This window comes from Pleurodeles waltl, chromosome 9 (assembly GCF_031143425.1).
Source record: "Pleurodeles waltl isolate 20211129_DDA chromosome 9, aPleWal1.hap1.20221129, whole genome shotgun sequence".
In the NCBI taxonomy this organism is placed as follows: Eukaryota; Metazoa; Chordata; class Amphibia; order Caudata; family Salamandridae; genus Pleurodeles; species Pleurodeles waltl.
This window is the reverse complement of record NC_090448.1, coordinates 1,094,746,982-1,094,762,027: the sequence shown is the minus strand read 5'-3', so window position 1 is coordinate 1,094,762,027 and position 15,046 is coordinate 1,094,746,982. Positions and strand designations below refer to the sequence as shown.

The following is a 15,046-nucleotide window of genomic DNA, read 5'->3' as shown; positions in this document are numbered from 1 at the left end:
AAGAACTGACAGAAGACTGGGACTTATGTGGTTGCCAATCTGCCCAAGGTGCATTGCTGGTTGGTCTGACTTCACTGTAGCTCCAGCTTCTTTCTTCTCCGCAGCAGCAAATCTTGTTCATTGGGAACTCCTAGTGGTGGTATCCAGCCTCTTGAGGCTCTCCACAGCTACAGCTTGCAGTTTTAACCCAGTGCAGGTTTTAAACTTTGGTGTTTTTTCTTGCCATCATTTATGGCTTTGCCAAGACTTTATCAGGTGGATTCTCGGCGACCGTAATGCCTTTTTGGACACAGCCTGCTGCCTTGCCCTGCTAAACTCTACAAAATTTATTTATTAAAATGTTCTCTATTTTTCTAATTTAGTTTGGGATTTTCCTTGTGTTGTGTTTTTTCTTCATTACGGTTTGTGTGCTGAATAAATACTTTACCCAATGCCTCTAAATCAGTGGTTCCCAAACTTTTGACTCCTGAGGACCCTTACTAAATAATTATAGAAAGCTGGGGCCCCACAAGCAATTTGTGTAATTTAAACTTAAAACATTAAAACAGTAACTCGCAAAAAATGCACGACCAAGTACACACCAAACAAATACTCGAATGACCAAAGATATCATTATTTTATATTGAAAAAATATGCAAAAATCAAAAAAATCGTAATGGGAAGGTTGGCGTTGCATCTCGGCGACTAACTTTTCAATGTTTGGTCAGAGTCTACATTTCCCAAGCAATTTCTGTTTTTGTTTTTATGATATATCAGATCTGAGAAAGCTTTTTCACATAAATATGTGACCATAAGGGCCACTAATCTCTCCATAGCCTCTCTATCACATGTAATTAATGTGTTTTATAGCACCTGTCATACCTGTGTAGGTTGTCAGAGCACTTTACAGGGGATTACAAGGTTTAGGATTCACATGTCATCAACACCGGTAGGCATTTTCTAACAGTGCTTGGTCTGGAGAAGCACAAACTCAGGATGATTCAGAACATAACACAGTGGTTTGCGTTGACTTTAATAATAAGAATGTATTTCTACGCAAGCAAACCTTTTTTAGCAGTTTCAGGAAAATGGAAAACTGGGAAAAAAAACATAACTTTCTAATTTGTGGCATGCAGTTTGCATGCAGCTCTTTGATGGCAGTTTATACCTCACTGTGCTAGTTTACATTTGTAACATATGAACTGCTCAGTAACAAAAGAATCTCTCTAAAATACTGTTCTTTGCATGATACACTTTATTTGCAGCAAGCATATTTACCATATGTGCTACTTCAGATGAGTCAAACTGCCACTAGATAAAACTCCCATCTCTCTCCAGCAGGTACATTAATCACAAGAGATATATTGACGCTTTTAAATTTGCCTCAACAATGGTGGATATACCAGGAAATTAGCTGTGATTTTAAAAGTGCTGCACAAAAGGAGTAATAAATATAAAAACACACTTTTTTTTCAGAGGCCCCAGCTGGAGAAGTGCCTTCATGCTGGATGAGGTCTGTGGATCCCCTGCGACTGTGTCACAGACCCCTGGAGGGCCACAGACCCCAGGTTGAGAACCACTGCTCTAAGTTAAGACTAACTGCTTTTGTACCAGGTTTCCAGAGGGTTAACCACAGGTTAATTTATTGACTTTTGGGGTTCACCCTGACAAGGATGGTGATTGTTGCATGAGTAGGGTTTTACTCCCTCAATCAATAACCCAATTTCTTACACCAACCCATCAGATTTAGGAGGATTACCTTTTGTGGCAAAGCTACTGTGTGAAAATATCCTGGAATTACCCTGGTGCTTACATGAAGCACTGGACTCAACATTATGAGAGGTGAAGCCTAGATTCATTACCCAGATAGCCCAGAGAGCCGAGTAGTGCTTTAAAATGGATGCTTCATAGATGTTGCAGGAGGTACTCCTGCCACTAGCCCATGCAGATACGTTTGATGAAGCAGAGAGGAGAGGGCATGGTAACAAGCAGCCATAGCGCACAATTACCTATTATTTACACCATGATATGTATTTCTTGTGATGGCATTTGGGGCAAAAGCCATGTGGTCGGTGTTCCCTAGCATGTATGTGGCGTCCTGAGATGTCGTTAATGGGCCGAAGGTCGCAATTGCAACTCTCAGTAAACATTTTCTGTATATCACATCCCTCTTATCAATGACACTTTTATAACCTTGAAATTTGATAAGAAAGGAAACCTACTATCAATTTACAACGTGTAGTGTCCACAATTTACCGTAAAAAATACCTGGCACCCTTCAATTGTGTTGATTCAACAAAGAAATCGTAAAATGGGTAATTCTCCCATAATTACTTTTTATTTCATGAAGAAATGTTTGTCTAAGATAATTTGTTACCATTGACAAATGTGTTAAATGGCACAGTAATTGATATTGCAACTATCACAAAAATGCTTATTTATTGGATACGATAATCGCTGTATGAAAAATAGCCAACGACCCTCCCCTAACAAAGACTGCCTCAAATATTTAAAAAACAATCACTTTGTAGTGAATCCTAGTTTGTTTTAATGGGATAGCAGGAGTTAGCTGAGCTGCTGGCATGTAGACTCGTGCCCCTGTCACCTAGTGACTTTTAACCTACTTAGCTTGCTCTGTCTTAGCCCATTTAATTATTTATTTCTTCTAAGATGGCTGCCTTGTTTATAGTTAGGCCACTTGTTATGAGTTTCATTATCAGTGTCAGCATGCCAAGGCGTCAAGATCAAGCACAAAAGACAAACAAACAGTAGGTGTTCACACTTAGGGATTTTCCCTCTCTATACTTTCGAGGGATTGTTGATATTAATTGCCGTCCCAAGCATGCCTGTTATCTATTGTTTTGGAATGCACCTACGTCATGGGACCTTGTAGATCTGTATAAATACATCACACTTTAGACAGATAATCAGAGGGATTCCTACCAGAGGGCATCGCCACCATCGCTGATACCGATGCTGCAGTCATCTTGACGCTGACCTAGTATTCGTGTCCCTGCGGAGTCTGAGATAGAGACCTCATTCCAAGGTAACGAGGGTTGGGGGCTCCTCTCATGGACACGGCTTTGGCAGATTAGGTTTAGCAAACCCAGCTCTCCTTTAGGTAGGAGGTTAGGCCTATTCTCATTAGGGTATTAGGGAATATTCCATCATATATATATATATATATATATATATATATATATATATATATACTTTATTCGACCATGGGTCATAAAAGTTACACATTAAATTATACAAAGAAGGTGCATTTGTTCCATTATACTTTCACACTGGCATAAAATAGAGTTTAGAATAAAAATAGCTTCTATAGGCCATGGCCTACTATAGTCCACCATTGTTCCCGATACATAACTTAACATTTAGATGCCAAGGTTTCTGAACATCTGCTTCATAGTGTTAAAAATAATACAAATATTTAAGGCTCTTAAAACAATATGAGATGGTTTCAGATTCAAGTTTCCCAGGTGGTACCATCACCAAGATAAGTGCAAGCTATCAGGCCCATGATTTAAGCTTTAGAGTGCTGAGTTGATGTTACATAATAGTACAGTTTCTTGGTAGTTTAAGTGGCATACTTTAGTAAGGGCGCCTGCAACCGGCACAATCGTATAGGCAAATTTAGGCACTGTCAAGTCATTAAAAACACAAGCACAATGTAATAAAAGCTTATATAGTAACTTAAAATGGTTATCAGATTCATGTTAAAATGGCACTAATGCCAGACAAGTGCATAAAAATAGCTCTTTGCGGCTAACACTAGTGATACAGTAGCAGAACCACAAAATGATTACCCACGTATTATCTAAGAAAAATCTGTTCCAAAGCCCTGTCTAAACCACATGGTCAATAATTCATCATCATCATCATCATCATCAACTTTGTTCGATCCATGGCCATAAAAGCACATAAAACAAGATAATAAATAATTCTTAAGGAATAAATAAGTACACATCTTTAACTTGGTGTAAAAACATTAGGACAATAACTTGAATTGCACATGTGGCTCTAAAACTTATCTATAAAGATATATATATCTTTCATGTATTGATAAATGGTGGGGGTCTTCATAACAATGACTCTCTTCTTCACAATACTGTTACTTGCTATATTCATTATCCTAATCATTGCAGTTCATTAAACTTATCGCAAATTGCAGTTATGTTAAATAAAAACTATTATAACTTCACTCCATCTGTGTTATTGCCTTTGTTTGTATGAGACATAATATATCTGTGAGAAAAGGGTAATCTCCATTTAATGACGACATTCCCTGAGATATCTTATTTTTGAGTCCATGCGTAAACGACTGCCATAAATCACCTTTTACTGTAGTCTTTCTGGTCAGGTACTGCTAGTGAGCCGGTAAGGTTGGGACAACAGTTGCGACTTGTTGTAGAAAAGTCTCAGTCACCTACAAACAAAAGTACTGTCATCCTTAGACCAGCAGTCTTGCTCAGAGCAAGAGTCCAAACTACGACATGGCGCCACCAACGATGGTGTTTAGGCACTAATTTACGGATACCCTGACTATCACTGTCTCACAGACAACAGGTACCCTAAGTACCGTTATACGGAGACGTCCGTGGTCTTTGGGAGATTCCTCCTCAGCTGAACAGGTGACACGTAATTAAGCTGTAGGTTGTTCGAGCTCGAACTCATAAAAAGGAAAAAACTTCCCCTAATTGGTGTTCCGTTTCTCTAAACAACTATGGCTAATATCATAGACATTCCTGCAACTGCTAGACATGCACTTACACAACATTTATTAGCGCATGGCCTTACAGAAGAGGGCGGGGATGTTACTCTGATAATAGAGGCAACTGAAGCATACCAAACAGAAACGTTTTACTGTTGGGTCACCTTTCCTGAGGTTGACCAAAGAACACACACATTTCACACATATGAAGTTGCGAACGTACCTGTACGGTATGAAGCATACCAGTATCATGAAATATCGCTCACATATCAAGAGCATCAGAGCTGGTTTGAAGGCGCCCTACCACATGTACTACGAAGAGTGAGGCTAGGTCCTTTAAGTAATGAGGGACCTACATGGCCTATGTTTGCCACATATACACCTCACCCAGGCATACAGAATATGCCGATCGTAGATTTACGAATATTATATAATGAATTAGTAGCATTATATAGACGATTGGTTCAGTTTGTAATGCAAACATTGAACACTACACCAGCACGTCCAGCACCGCCAGTAGCTGGTGGTTATCAATTGGCTACTGGGATTCATCCACAGACAGTGCATACTATTATGGGTAAAGTGCCCATGGAACGGGAAAAAATACCGTTCTGGATAGCCCAGAAAACTAATCAGCTGGAAGCTGTGTTTCCCCATACGGGACCACAGGAAAAACATAGATTGCTCACTATGTGCTTGCCGTTTGGGATAGTTCCCTTTGGTGGATGACTGTTCCACATAGGGTACAGTCTTCGCTGCCATTTATACTTCCATACATGGTACCCCGACACTTGCCAATTTACCGGAAGTGTTAAAACAAATACAAAATGAACATGGGGCTGCACCGGCCCAGGATCTGGGGATGAAATTGATGCGTAACTTTGACGCCGTCTCCTCAATAATACTGAGTAATATTAAAGGGGAAGCGGTGGCACTGGCAATACGCCAGCGTCTCCAGGAAACTCCAAATCTGGAACAAGAGAGACAGCTACCGAAAATAATTTCCGATACCTATACTAGTATAGGACGGGATAGTTTGGGAGCCAAACCTAAAAAATTGGAATTACCATGTACTACCCATAAGGAAGGTACGAAGCAGGCACAAGAGAGCTCTAAAAAACGCTGGGACAAACAAAAAGATTTCGAAGAAAGAAGAAATAAGAGAGCTGATTCTCCACATCCGGAATACTCCGAAAGGAGGTATAATCTCAGAAATAGGGAGCACATTAGACCGCCAGACAGATATACTGATTCACGTCCCTCTCGTTCCTTTCAGGACGCACCGGATAGAGGTAGCGAGAGAGGGGGCCGTCAAGATCGACATCCGGAATACGTGAAAGTAAAGAAAGACTCACCACAGTCTGCCATTAAAAAAGAAGAAAAGACTCCTCAGCAAAAGCCACAGTTTAAAAAAGAAGAAGGTGGCAGCACTGACAGTTAAAAAATGGCAGTAGTATTGAGAACACTGTTGAGGAACAAGAAGTGGGCTGTGACTCTGTTGGACAGCGCGGCAGAGGTCACGATATGTCTCCAGAGTCTGAAAGATCATCTGGATGCGACAGCAACTAGCGATTACATCGCGGTAGAGACAGCGGATGGCCGCGTTCTCCCCCCGATAGGGTTATGATTTAACAATTCAGATAGAGGGAGACGTGGAACGAATTATTAGTGTAATATTTTGGGATGAACTAACTAGTGATAACCTGTTGGCCGAGAGAGACTGGCCACCTGAACACACCTGCAAGCTCCTGCATGGGGAAGATGTAATTTTGCCTTCTTTCTCCGATCTTGTTCCAGAAGCAGCCAAAGCAGCCTATGCTGCTGAATGGGCTTTAGTGCAGGCACCTGCACTATACCGTAATCATGTAGGTTGGGACAAGGAGTCTGCTTGTCATATTATTCCCGTTAGGTCTACACCCCAACTGCAGCCACAATACCCTGTTAAACATGAAGCGAAAGCTCCGGTGAAGGAGATACTATCTCAACTTGAGTACCAGGGAGTAATTGAACCCTGTACATCTGCAATGAATAATCCATTATTCCCCATTGCATAGCCAGATCATTCATATAGAATCGTGGTTGATTATAGACACTTAAATATTCATACACGCACCTATGCTATACAAAATTCACACAGCACGCCACTGATAAACAATATAGTGCGTAAAAAATATAAAACACATTGTATATATCTAATGGATTCTTCTGCCAGAATTTAGCACATGAAAGTAGGGACCTAAGTTCATTTTCATTTGGCTCTCAGAAACGCTTTTGTCGTTTACCTCAAGGTTATAAAAATAGCCCAGGCCTGTTTTCAGCCCGTGTAACATCAATTTTGCACGAGCTTGATTACGATGCATTGTCCTATGTGGATGATATCTATCTCACTGACGACACCCTCGACATTCATCGTGCGAGGGTCCATCAGATCATTTTGGGATTTGCAGACCTCGGTTACAAATTTAATTTTAAGAAAAGCAAGTTAGCCTTTCTTAGTGTATTGTTCCTGGGATATGAGCTATCAAACGAGGGGAAGAGCCTGGCCCCGCACTTCCTAGAAAAGTTTACTCAACTACAGCCCCTGAACACACTTAAGAAATTACAGTCATTACTGGGTTCCTTCAATTTTGGCAGAACATACATTCCCGTTTATGCAGAACACATCAAGCCACTTTATGACTTAATTCAGCCCAATTTTTCTAGCAGACGATGGAAGATTGAACACACACACATCCTTAGGGACATGCAACGGGTCATGCTAAAAGCTAAACACTTACACACATGTGACAATAAAACAAATTTGGTCATCAGAATAATTGCTGGTGCCCTTGGATTTACTTATGTCACCTTTAATGAGGATGACATAGTGCAGATAGCATTTAAATCACATTTATATTCAAATGCTGAAAAACGTTTTGCACCTGCAGAAAAGATTCTGACAGCAGTACAGATGGCCGTCATAAAAGAGAGGCTACTTGCCCAGGGGAAACGCATTATTGTTGTCTCCCCGGTGCCGGCCTTAGAGGCTGTCACTAAAGCGAGCGTTCCGAATGCTAAGGCATTACATCCACGCTGGATTCAATGGGCAACGTCTCTGACCGCCACTGATGTCGATTATGTATTTGACCCAAGACTTCAGACCCAAGAATTTCTCCAGTATGAACAGGAGAAATTCTCCTCTAAATATCTTGCCACTAGACAGTTATAATACTATCATTTATACTGACGGATCAGCACAACCGGCTGTAGGTACAAAACATCAACACTCGGCAGCTTGCGCAGCCGTGTGCGGAGTGATGGAAGGTAGAGTTTTCCACCCTCACAATACCTACACGCAGACCTTAGGGGAGTGCACAGCCCAGTTGGATGAGCTTAAGGCTCTTCTTCTAGCGCTCAAACATACTGAGGCAGGAAGCCAGACTTTGATAGTCTGAAATTCATATTACTGCCTCCAGTCATACAATGAATATCTCAATCATTGGAAACTGAACGGGTTTAGGGATTCTAAAGGGAACACCATTAAAAACAAAATGTTTTGGGGAAGGGTGGCTGATCTTAAGGATAAGCTACCATGTGTCCATGTAGTTCATATATTAGGACACCAACGTGTAGGAATACACGTTGCCGGTAATAAGTTGGCTGATGAAGCGGCCAAAGCATCAGTAGCTACGGCTTCTGTGGCTGCAGTGACTCGTTCTCGGATGAGATTGGATAATGAAATACTGATTGCTGTTAAAGCTTCGGCTGCAGGCAAGACCCTTCCGAAAGGATACCCTACAAATTATACTTACCATATCAGTGCACAGAATGTTGCTTATACAACAATTCCTGGGGTTGGAGATCGGGTGATCCCCTATGAAGACCAGAGATTAGAGCTGATTACAGCCGCACATGAGGGTGTCGCTTCTGCACATGCTGGTATACAGGCCACGATAACAATTCGACAGCAACAATACTGGTGGCCTGGTCTATGCAGACAAACTAAGCAGTATGTCCTTTGCTGTGACATTTGCCAGCAGACTAAGGGCTCTAATGTCAAACGCCCTCCGCAGACATCCCTCTTAGTGTCAGACAAGCCACTTCAGGGTGTGTACCTAGACCATTGTGGTCCCTTACAGCCTGATGGTGAATAAAAATACATTCTAGTGGCTTTGGATTCCTGTTCTAGATTCCTGTGGGTATGGCCACAGCGGTCGGCTGACGCCCGGACTGTTATAAAAGATTTGCTGATCTTTATCGGTACATATGCGGTTGCAGCATTCCATTCGGACCAGGGCCCTGCATTTGCCTCTAAAGCATTTAGGGACACCATGAGGACGATGGGTGTTGAACTCCATTACTCCTCACCATACCATCCCGAGGGAAATTTGGTCGTGGAGAGGCGGAATCGTGATCTAAAGCAGTCCTTAACAGCTCGAGTATTAGGTTCAGGCCGCAGTTGGTTACACCACCTATATGGGGTCCAGAGAGCACTGAATAATCTGCCAAGACGGTCCTTGGGGGGAAAGTCTCCATATGAGGTTCTCTTTGGGATACCTATGTATGTCCCCGATCTTGATGCCCCTGGTATGGTGGCAGCAGAAACACCATTTGACATAAAAGAACGTCTCACTGTTTTACAGGAGCTTCAACAATTTTGTGATGATAAATCATCTGCATGTGCTGTCACCTTCGGAATAAGGGAATTGGCGAGAACTTCGACTGGCTGGATTCCTAACGTTGGGGATCTGGTTCGTAAGAAGATCGCTGTGAAAAAGGAGTTCGGTCCATCATACAGAGCACCTGTACCAGTCTTGGGAATAAAAGGCACCAGGACTGCCATCTTACCACCACTGTCTGGTTCTAAATCGAACAGATTCATCTCCATTGATGACATCAAATTACACCATGTGGCCGATCCTTCACAGTAGACCAGGAGGTCCCTTGTGTGGTTCCCGGTCCCCTCTCACTACCCAACACGACATCCATCTACATGGTAGGATGAACATCACTACTACTGACTATGCAACTATGTCAACTGCTGTTCCAGACACTTCCTCGACCATGGAGAGGGCGGAAAATGAACTTTTGTTGGTTCCAGTCACATCTTCGGTGACCACCCCGCTTCAAGATTTGGCTGTATTTTACACGAACACTTCCACGACTAATGAGGTTGTCTATCAAGAACCTCCACAAGCAGTGGATCAGAATTCAGCGGCTCCTGTGTTTGCAGAGACTACATCTGGCTATTTCATTGACATTGATGATTTTTCTTCGGATTCATCCTCAACTGTGACTGACAATATTTCAAAAAGTAGTAAGCTGTATCGATGGCTTAAAAAGACCTATTTAATCTACCCATGGAACTATCTATGGTTCTGTTTGACATTTATTGCATTATTTTTATGGATTGGTTTTGTGACTGTTTTCTTTTTGCTAATTAATGGTCACTATATTCCTGATCGCTCCTCAGTGGAGCCTGTTGATGAAATTTTAACACCACATCATTCTTCACATAAGGTCCGAAGAGATTTGTCCCCTGTAAATATTACAGCTATACCAATTACTGATGGGATTGTGTGGGACAAAGTTCCATTCGATATATACAGGCCTACAGAGATTATTCAAATACCATACGTGTTCAAAATTTCAATGTGTGATGTTATTACACCTAATGTTGTCTCTGATGATTGGGATGTCCAAACAGTTGATTCCATGCTAGCTGAAATGAAGGACTATTCCGCTTTTGGAAGTGATGATGTATATGATTATACAATGAATTATGGGGAAATGTTCTGCTATAACAATTGGGGACATCACTACCTACACCATGCCACTAGATATAGGCCTCTCTTGAACAACACACAGTGGTAACACTGTTCAACACCACAGGTGGGGAGTCCAAAGTATTACAGTGATAAATTTAAATACTTTTCCGGGCATGATACAAAAAAAGCAGAGTCGTATTATTTTAAAATACCTCCGGCACAAATTAGAAAACTTTTGCTAACAGATACAAAACTGATTTATTCAGATCCCTTCGTTTCCCGGCTCTCGCTTGAGGGTTACGAATATTGGAAAAGTGCTATTGATTTGAAAAGTGTATGCGGAACACAAGATTGGCAGATACAGGGTAGGGAGGCTTTGTTTCGAGCATGCCTGATTCCTGTGCAAATGATTTTCTTAAATGACACTTTTGGACAGGCATCCTGTCTGGGGTTAGCAAAAATTAAAGACCTGAACACGCCCAGTATCCCTACTCCGGCAAAATTCAGAGATTGGCAACACTTTCTTAATGTCACAGAAGACAGGCTATATGCAATGGTTAAGGCTGGTACCTATAATTCTTCACTTTCCAGTCCTGGCGGGTGGTTGGTATGGCCCACCGACACAAAGGCGTTTCTTGAACTCTTCAGGGGTTTTTTCAATTAACAGGCCTGACCCTCGCTTTCTATCAGGTCAACATACAGGCATAATTACAACATACAGTGTGGGTAAGCTGTGCCAGCAATGGGTGCAGACAAACATGTTAACAGCAGTTAAGAAACACCTGAACACTCTTTCTGACAGTATAGACTTACAGGATTTCCTGCTAGGTCCTAGAAAACAGCGCTTGAAACGGTTTTTATATGCTATGTACAATGAAATTTGGAAACTTTCCCAGATTGAGGCTGATGCATGTTTAAGGCAACTAGATAAGGAAAATTTGGAAAAAACATTAGCTGTTGTCGACAATGGCATGAACACGCTGTTCAACAGGATTTATTCACTATCAAATATAGTTTTGTCTGCTATTGATATCACTCAGACAGACTTGTCCCGGTTATATCATGGGCAAACACAGCTACGTTCCATCATGCAGCTGGGTTGGACATTACAGACACTGAAAAGTGGCCACATTCTATGGAGGTACATTAATGGGAGTGAATTTTTCACTGCTTTTAATTTTTCCAGGGAACAAGAGACAATGGCTAAAAGGGAGGCTAGTTTCACCCTGCTTCAAGTAGAGAAATTAGATAAGTTGCCCTTCACAGTAGCAGATAGTCCTTCAACTATCTGGCTCTTGCACGGCATTATTAATTTACTGATTTCGACCTTTCGTTTCTCGAGCTACCTGAAACATCTTGCAGTGGGACGATATGAGCAGCTAGGAGATAGCTTTATTAAGGAAGAGTGGGAGTTGCCCTTTGACTATAGATGTCTGAACGGTGAACAGAAGGTCTTTCTTAGCGGAAGTGAATGTGAGACTGCTGTTCGTCATTCTATGATATGCAAACAGGTGTTTCTTCACGGTCTTTGCAATGCGGAGGTCGCAAATTTGGCCTGTTTTCTGAAGTGTACTCCCATCCCCTTGATTCGTCCAGTATTTCATGTACTTTCCAATGGCAGTTATGTGGTACTGAACGATCAAAGCTGTTGCAGCATGCAACCTGGAATTGCCTACGCAATCTCAGTCATGAAGGTCGTTACGTGTTGTGGACATGTTTTGTTTCCCCCCACACGAGAGATAAAAGTATCTGACATGTGGCCCCACATAGATACTATTAATGATAACTATGGCAAGTTGAGTAGGCTAAAGGCGCTATTGTTTCAGAAACAGGTCGCCTTGACATCCGCAAAAGAGACGTATGCTCTCCAGATTGCGAGATCATCAGCCGAGATACAATCCTTTTTAAATACTGATTTCCCCAAACACTTTGGAGAGCTGGTATCCAGAATATTCAATGCTTCAAGCACCACTGGGATTGTTCATTTCTTTAAGGCTGTCGGGTCTGGTTTCGTGTCCAAATTCCAGACTGTCTTCTGAGTCATCCCATAAGCCATCCATTCTCTCTTTTCAAGTGTGTTTGGTGGCTTTCCAATTATTTTGGCTTTAATTGGCGGACTACTACTGCTATTTCTTCTGATTCACGGTGGTTGTTTCTTTCCAGCAACGCAGAGCAATGGAGCCGCTCCCGCCAACTCCACTGTGCCGTGAGCGCATGGTTCGGATCTTCGGTGCACCTTTGCTGGTGGAACTGGAGCTTGACTGGTCGTTGTCATTTCAGCCACTTCTCTGGTGTGTACAACCAGTCTTCCGCTGCATATGGTGTCTCTTTGAACATCTACCTATGGTCTGTCTTGCTGTTGCACCGACATCTCCTGTGGACCACGAACTGCTGATGTCCCCGATGAGGTCATGCCCCTTGAGACTGAGGTCGCTCCGCAAGGCCACCTATGAGCCTTCCGTTATAAGATCTACCATGGATGAGGACACTGCAGCAAGTATCGATGCACCGGGAAATACGGCTCACTTCTGCTCTGTGGATCCGTTTATCCGCCCAGCACTAGATTTAACTTCGGACGATGCTGACTCATTTTTTAGGTCCTTGACTGGTGACTTCGATTACATTCTTCAAGATCATGCGTATAACACATAATTTTATTAATTGACTTGCCATTCCCGATTCCAAATTATGCAATTAAATAGACATTTTCTGTGGCACGCTGTACTTGTCATAGTTGATATTAACATCTCTGTATGTATTTTTAGACAGATTTGTTTTAACATGTTTTAACACATGCAAAAAAAAAATGTATTATTAGCTTGTTTTATTAGCTTGTTTTTTGCTTTTAGCTTTTAGTTCAGAAGCAGCTTTTAGCATTTGGGTTCCTGTACCTTCATCATACCTGTTACGGCAATGGGGAGGGTGTAGTGAATCCTAGTTCGTTTTAATGGGATAGCAGGAGTTAGCTTAGCCGCTGGCTTGTAGACTCATGCCCCCGTCACCTAGTGACTTTTAACCTACGTAGCTTGCTCTGTCTTAGCCCATTTAATTATTTATTTCTTCTAAGATGGCTGCCTTGTTTATAGTTAGGCCACTTGTTATGAGTTTCATTATCAGTGTCACCGTGCCAAGGCGTCAAGATCAAGCACAAAAGACAAACAAACAGTAGGTGTTCACACTTAGGGATTTTCCCTCTCTATACTTTCGAGGGATTGTTGATATTAATTGCCGTCCCAAGCATGCCTGTTATCTATTATTTTGGAATACACCTACGTCAGGGGACATTGTAGATCTGTATAAATACATCACACTTCAGAGGGATTCCGACCAGAGGGCATCGCCAACATCGCTGATACCGATGCTGCAGTCATCTTGACGCTGACCCAGTCTTCGTGTCCCTGCGGAGTCTGAGATAGAGACCTCATTCCAAGGTAACGAGGGTTGAGGGCTCCTCTCATGGACACGGCTTTGGCAGATTAGGTTTAGCAAACCCAGCTCTCCTTTAGGTAGGAGGTTAGGCTTATTCTTATTAGGGTATTAGGGCATATTCCATCTTATATATATATATATATATATATATATCTCTTTCATGTATTGAAAAATGGTGGGGGTCTTCATAACAAGGACTTTCTTCTTCACAATACTGTTACTTGCTATAGTCATTATCCTAATCATTGCAGTTCATGCAATTTATCGCAAATTGCAGTTATGTTAAATAAAAACTATTATAACTTCACTGCATCTGAGTTATTGCCTTTGTTTGTATGAGACATAATATATCTGTGACAAAAAGGGTAATCTCCGTTTAACAACGAGATTCCCTGAGATATCTTATTTTTGAGTCCATGCGTAAACGACTGCCATAAATCACCTTTTACTATAGTCTTTCTGGTGAGGTACTGCTAGTGAGCCGGTAAGGTTGGGACAACAGTTGCGACTTGTTGTAAGAAAGACTCAGTCACCTACAAACAAAAGTACTGTCATCCTTAGACCAGCAGTCTTGCTCTGAGCAAGAGTCCAAACTACGACAACTTATTCTCTAGCATGCGTTGATATAAAGAACCATGTTTTAATACAAGCTTTTTCTTTGGTACATTCTCTTAATGAGGTGCTAATTTAACAGAAGTGGACCACATAGATTTCTTATTAATATTGCTATTACATGTCACCAGGCCAAATGCTTAAGCTGTGTCGCCTTCGTTCCACTCATGCCACTATAATCTACTACCAGACACTCCATGCCCCTTTACTTCACTCTTCCAGATTTTGTTTTCCCTCCTTGTGACAACACTTCCTTGTCAGTCTTTCTTTCCCCCACCCATTTTTCCACTTAGTGTATTTTTCCTCTGTTACTCTTAAGAAATGCCTATTGCGAAAAATAAGTGCCGGTGGGCCCAAAGAGAGGCACGGGCTCAAATAAAGTGCTAAATATTGTTTTGATTATGTTAAAAAAAATGGATAAAACAGATTTCTCCGCCTTTCATATGAGAATAATTGTACTAAATTTGCAAGAAACTCCGTCATTTTTGGCTCGCAGTTGCAATCTCGATTCTAGCGCAATACAATTACTATTAGCACATTACGTGGCCACATAATAGTGCAC

The 15,046-nt window shown here is 41.7% G+C and overlaps 1 protein-coding gene across 2 annotated transcripts in view; it reads left to right on the top strand.

The window, feature by feature from the left end:
* LOC138260368 (carbohydrate sulfotransferase 8-like) overlaps nt 1-15,046 on the top strand; it is a 186,387-nt gene that overhangs the window by 169,972 nt on the left and 1,369 nt on the right. The window lies entirely within an intron of this gene.